The following is a 5,603-nucleotide window of genomic DNA, read 5'->3' as shown; positions in this document are numbered from 1 at the left end:
ACTCAGCAGGTTCTTAAAAAGACAGGGGGCAGGGGAGGCAGTGTGTTGGGAGAATTTGGGGTAGTCAGGGATGGATGGATACATTATACATATGGATGAAATTGTCAAAGTATAAAAGTAAATATATTTTACATATATGTGTAAAATTATTTGTGTAGTTTATGTAGTATAAAATTTCATATATAATTTATGTGACATATATATATATGTAAATTTTTTTTACACAGTCCTGATGGGAAGCTGAGAAGGGAAGAGAGAAAGTTTAAGGCCTGGGCAACTTAGTGAGATAATGTATCAAACTAAAAAGTAGAAAATAAAAGATCACTGTGTGATAAGCATTTTGTCCAGCGTGTTGAGGGCCTGGGTGTAATCCCTAGAGCTGAAAAATCAAAAGACCATCATGGAACGCTGTGTCTAGCCGTCTCTGTCCACAGTGGGCACTGTTTGGTGAGAGTCCTGCTGGGACGGCCGTTCCTAGAGGGAACCCTGGACCCATTGAAAGCCTTTGGGGCAGGAAGCTGCAGGAACCTGGCTGAGGTCAGGAGTCAAGTGGGGATGCTCCTTGCAGAGCGTGCCAGCCAGCTATCTCCTGGGGTTTCTGGGCAGAGCAGGTGCCAGCTAAGGCAGGGCACTCACTCGGTATAACAGATCCGGTGTCACGCTGCTGAGAAAATCTCCAGATGAGGCCTTAAAGAGCTCCTCCGGCTGTAGAGGCTGGTAACCTTGCAATTACCTCCTGAGGCGGGGTGGAGCATAGCACCAGGAATCCACACACCCCACACCCACAAACAGTGCTTTACCACAGAATCAAGAAATGTGACCTCCAGAGTGTGTGTGTGTGTGTGTGTGTGTGTGTGTGTACACTCTCACATGTGTGTTCATGGGACGAAGGAAGAGTAGCTAAGATGAGGGAGGAAGAGGGTTATATGTACCCATGACCAGGACCACAGAAGCTGAGCAGCTGTCCCAACCTCCCACACAGGGAGTTCTGATATGAGAACCATGGGGCCTGTCTTACTCAGGGTTTCTATTCCTGCACAAGCATCATGAACAAGAAGCAAGTTGGGGAGGAAAGGGTTTATTCGGCTTACACTTCCATTCTGCTGTTGATCACCAAGGAAGTCAGGACTGGAACTCAAGCAGGTCAGAAAGCAGGAGCTGATGCAGAGGCCATGGAGAGATGTTCTTTACTGGCTTGCTTCACCTGGCTTGCTCAGCCTGCTCTCTTATAGAACCCAAGACTACCAGCCCAGAGGTGGCACCACCCACAAGGGGCCCTCCCTGCTTGATCACTAATTGAGAAAACGTCCCACAGCTGGATCTCTTGGAGGCACTTCCACAACTGAAGCTCCTTTCTCTGGGATAGCTCTCTCCAGCCTGGGTCAAGTTGACACACAAAGCCAGCCAGCACAGGGCCAAAAGATGCAGGGAAAGAGCTGAGGAATTAGCTCCGTGGTCGTGCATCGTGCATCGTGCATCGTGAGGATCTGGGTCTGAGCCCCAGCACTGAAGGCGAACGGGGGGGCGATAGAGAGGAGTCTACGAGTAAAGGAAAGCTGTGTTTAAACGGTTGGTGATCATCAGCGGAGGTGAGTGCAAACACGCCTTCTCCGGGCTGCACAAGGTGTCCTGAGCTACGGGACAACACTCACACCGTACACACTGCTGTCTCGTACATTCCCCGAGGCCCTTCGAGGATGAGGAGAGGGACTAGCACAGGTGAGCTGCGGCCCTAACGACAACAACAGGACTCCTAATTTCTGTTTGCATTTAAAAAAAAAAAAAAAAATTGAAAAATCTGCTGGCTGTGACCCCCGTTGTATGTGCGGCGCAGATGCGCAGTATAGACGAGAGATGAATTCAAACATGCCCAAGGCGTTGAATCACAGCGTCTAGAGCTGCTCGGAGGGGTCAGGGTGGGAGGGTGTTGGAGGTCAACTCTCTCTTCCCTTGGTGTGTCTGGTCTCCAGCTACTCTGTTGAAGCCCAAGGGGTACAGCCTTAAACAGCAGATAGAATGCCAGGGTCAAGGCGCTGGGTGACTCAGGCCTGCTGAGGACTTGCTAATTTGCTGAGGGCCCTTCTTAGGATGCTCCCACAGAGCCGAGTAAGAACAAGCTCTCTCGTCCCTTCGTGTGGGGGCACTCAGCACCTCACGGGGTCTCCACTGTCACGACCTTTGAACTTAATGACACCCATGAAGGCCCTCCCCTAGCACTGATTTACGGGGAAGGGGTATCAGTCATTCAGTGTGAACTTCAGAGGGAACTTCACAGTATCCAGTCATAAATGCATACACAAGGCTACTGGGAGCCAAGGCCTATCCCTACCTCTGCAGATATGGGGTGGTCACCAGCTAGCAAGGCCTCAGTGAGAAGAGGGGAATCTTCCTTCTCTGGCTCCCATTAAGACCTCTCTCTCCTCTCTCTCTCTCTCTCTCTCTCTCTCTCTCTCCCCCCTGCCCCCTCAATGCTCACCAGGACACAAGTCCTGCATGGTTTGGCTGGCCAAGTACCTTGACCATCTCTGGAGCTCAAAATTATCCAGCTGTGGTCCACGGGCACGGGCTGGTTCCCAGAGGCTCAGGAGAAAGTCAAAGGGAATAATATTGGTCCAGGTGAAATGAGAGCCACTTGCTTCCACTAATCCATCTGAGAGCCTACCTGGCACATCCAGGACTTTCCTCCTCAGAGCTCCTTAGAAAGGACCCTCAGGGACCTTCTGGCTACAGCTCCGTTCTTTTCCCAAACGCCCTTCATGAGAAAGCCAACTGTTGTGCTAACAAGATGGCTCAAAGGATAAGTGCTCTTGCAGCACAAGTCCGACGGCCTGAGTTCAAGCCCCCGAACCTACAACAGGAAGAGTGAACGGACTCTTGTAAATTGTCCTCTGTCCTCTGCCCTGGAGCCCAGACCTGCACCTCAAAGACTAACAGGACAGAAGTAACAGCACTGGCTGGAGACTGAACCTCCACAGCAGGAAGAGCAGGAGGAAGACAGTAGCCCACAGCCTGTACACAGGTTGGGGCTCCCCTCCCCTCCACCCCCCATGACCAGAGAAATGCTAGAAACATGGTGTGCCCACTGCTCTACAAAGATTGGTGTGCATCAAGATGAGAAAGGGGTCCCCATGCTGGCATGAATGGAGAGTGACGGGAACCCATGCTGACCGTAAGCAAGTTGCACACGGTCCTTCACCTGGACTCTGGCCTGCATTCTCTTAACAAAGCTCAAGGCACATGCGCCCCAGGCCAGCAGCTCCGCTCGCTCCTGGGTGTCCACCCACAGATGATCTTGTGCGTCTGGTCCAGGGGAGAAGCGTAAGAACGTTCACAGCAGCCATGAGCTGGCTAGCCGCCGAATCTGGAAGCAATCCAAATGTTCCCCGGGGAAATGGAAGGATGTGTTGCGCGGAAGGCTCGTTGTCGCATGACACCACAATGAAAATAAAGGATTGCTGTATTTATGCAGTGCCACAGATGACCACAGCAGTAAGTAAGTTCAGTGGAGGAAACCAGTCCTCCCCCCAATGACTGACTATGGCACTGTTTACCAAGCACACGAAGGAAGGCGAGTGTGAACTGCGTCCTTGGGAACACATAACACATGAATGGGTGGTAGGGCTTTGTACTACAAGAAGAAACTAGGAAAGTAATAAGCCCTGGTGGCTGAGATGAGGACAGAGAGGTCCCACGGGCCTAGGGTCTGCCATGTCTAGCTACGTGTGGGCAGAGACCCCGGCAGCACTTCTTTTTTATAGCTGTCCCAGAACCTGGTTGTGAATCATAAACAGTATACCTTACTGCCTGACGATGGTGGCCCTCGGAAATGATGGGACACTATGCCTTGAGAGGCAGGTCTCATCAGAGCCCAGGTCAGATCCTCCCATCCCCGGTCCTCCTCCACATTCTCCCTGCTTCGGATCTGCTGCTCCCTGAACTGAACTCCAGCCAATTGTGGGAACGATGTAGGACTAAGATGCCTTGGCTATGGGCCTGTCGCTCCCCCACCGAGGGCCAGATGCCAGCATTGGTCCATGGCTACCTCACTGACGCCCAGACAGATAGAAGTTCTCTTCACCCCTTCTGCTTCTGAGGGAGGATGTGGCCTTCTGAGGGCAGGCACAGTGAGTGGCACACGCCTGGGATCACAGCGCTCTGGAGAGACAGGGGTACCAGGAGTTCAAGACCATCCTCAGTTACCTAGCCTGCACTACCCTGCCTCACAAAAGACCAACGGAAAATAAACAAAATCACCCTTCCAAATCCCCTCGTTCTGGATGGTAGCCAGTAGAACCACATTGTGAGGAGACCAAAATCAGTCAAGCAAGAAACACGCCGATCTCCACTTTCACGGTGGGCACAATAATAAAAGTTCCCCTCTGCCCTGGGACTGGCCAAGTGTGCCCCCCCCACCTCCCTCAGGGGAGCTTTCACATACAAGGAAACTGAGACTCAGAAGTGCAAACGGCAGCCCCGCATGTCCAACAAGTGTGTCTGGTGTTAGGATTCAAACTCAGAGCAGACCTTCCAAACCTTCACTGTAACTCGGTGCTCTGGTCCCCAAGACTAGGACTGTCCCCACTCCTGCCAGCACCATCGTTCTCGGCACCCGCAGGGAATTTCGCCCAGAGGAGCAAAACCAACCACTGCCAAGGGTCGCTACCCTGGGGACGGGAACAGCCCAGAGCTGCCCTCTTCCCAGACTCAAACCAGCCAGCCAGCCAGCAGCATGGCTGGCCTCCTTCAGAGAGACCCAGAGACGGGCAGAGATCTCTTACTGCCACACTTCCGCTTCCCTCTCCCCTCGCTCTGCTCTTTTTGCTTTCTTCAAGTTCCGATCTCGTCCCTCCTTCAAAGGATTTCGGAGGCTTGGCCCTCCCATCCAAACAGCTCGATGAGCGAACACCAGTATCTCTCACCTCTCCATCCAGAGGCCAATCCCCCGTCAGTGGAGGAATCCAGGGTCCTTAGGCTCTCTGGAGACAGTGCTGTCCCTGCACGGAGGGAGGCAAGGGCAGGGCATCACCCACCCAGCCTGCCTTGGCCCCGGGCCCAGCTTAGGGATGCCTAGGCCACGGCCTTCCGTCCAAGCAGGTACAAGAAAGCCCACAGCCGCAGCTGGCACACTCCTGCTCTCTGCCAGGCTCCTCTTGAATAAACACGGCTGCATGGCAACCGCTCTCTGAAGGAGCCCAAGTCCCTGTGTGGGGGAGAGAGGGAGAGAGAGAGAGAGCTAAGACTTTTCCCCTCGGCCTCATTTCCCCCGTGGTTTCCCCCGGTGCTGGGCATGCCCCAGTGGCCAACCTGTCCTCTAGGGCCACAGCGAGGCATGGGGGAGGGGTAACGCACGCAACCTTCCCGGAGCCAGCTGGGATCCACTGGGTAGTGGCTGCGTCTGAGAAATGTACAGCAGACTGAGGCAGGAGCCATAGGCAGGTGACCCTATCTAAGCGCACTGGCCTTTGGGCCCCAGGGGCCTCTCTGCTCACTAGCTTGCCTCCCTAGGCAAAAGGCCAGGTAGGGGCAGGCAGCAGGCAGAGCTAGGTCTGACCTCGATTTTGCTGTTGCTGTTTTACACTCTATGACCAGGGCTTAACCTTGCT

This window comes from Mus pahari, chromosome 18 (assembly GCF_900095145.1).
Source record: "Mus pahari chromosome 18, PAHARI_EIJ_v1.1, whole genome shotgun sequence".
Lineage (NCBI taxonomy): Eukaryota > Metazoa > Chordata > Mammalia > Rodentia > Muridae > Mus > Mus pahari.
Note: the sequence above shows the minus strand (reverse complement) of the source record.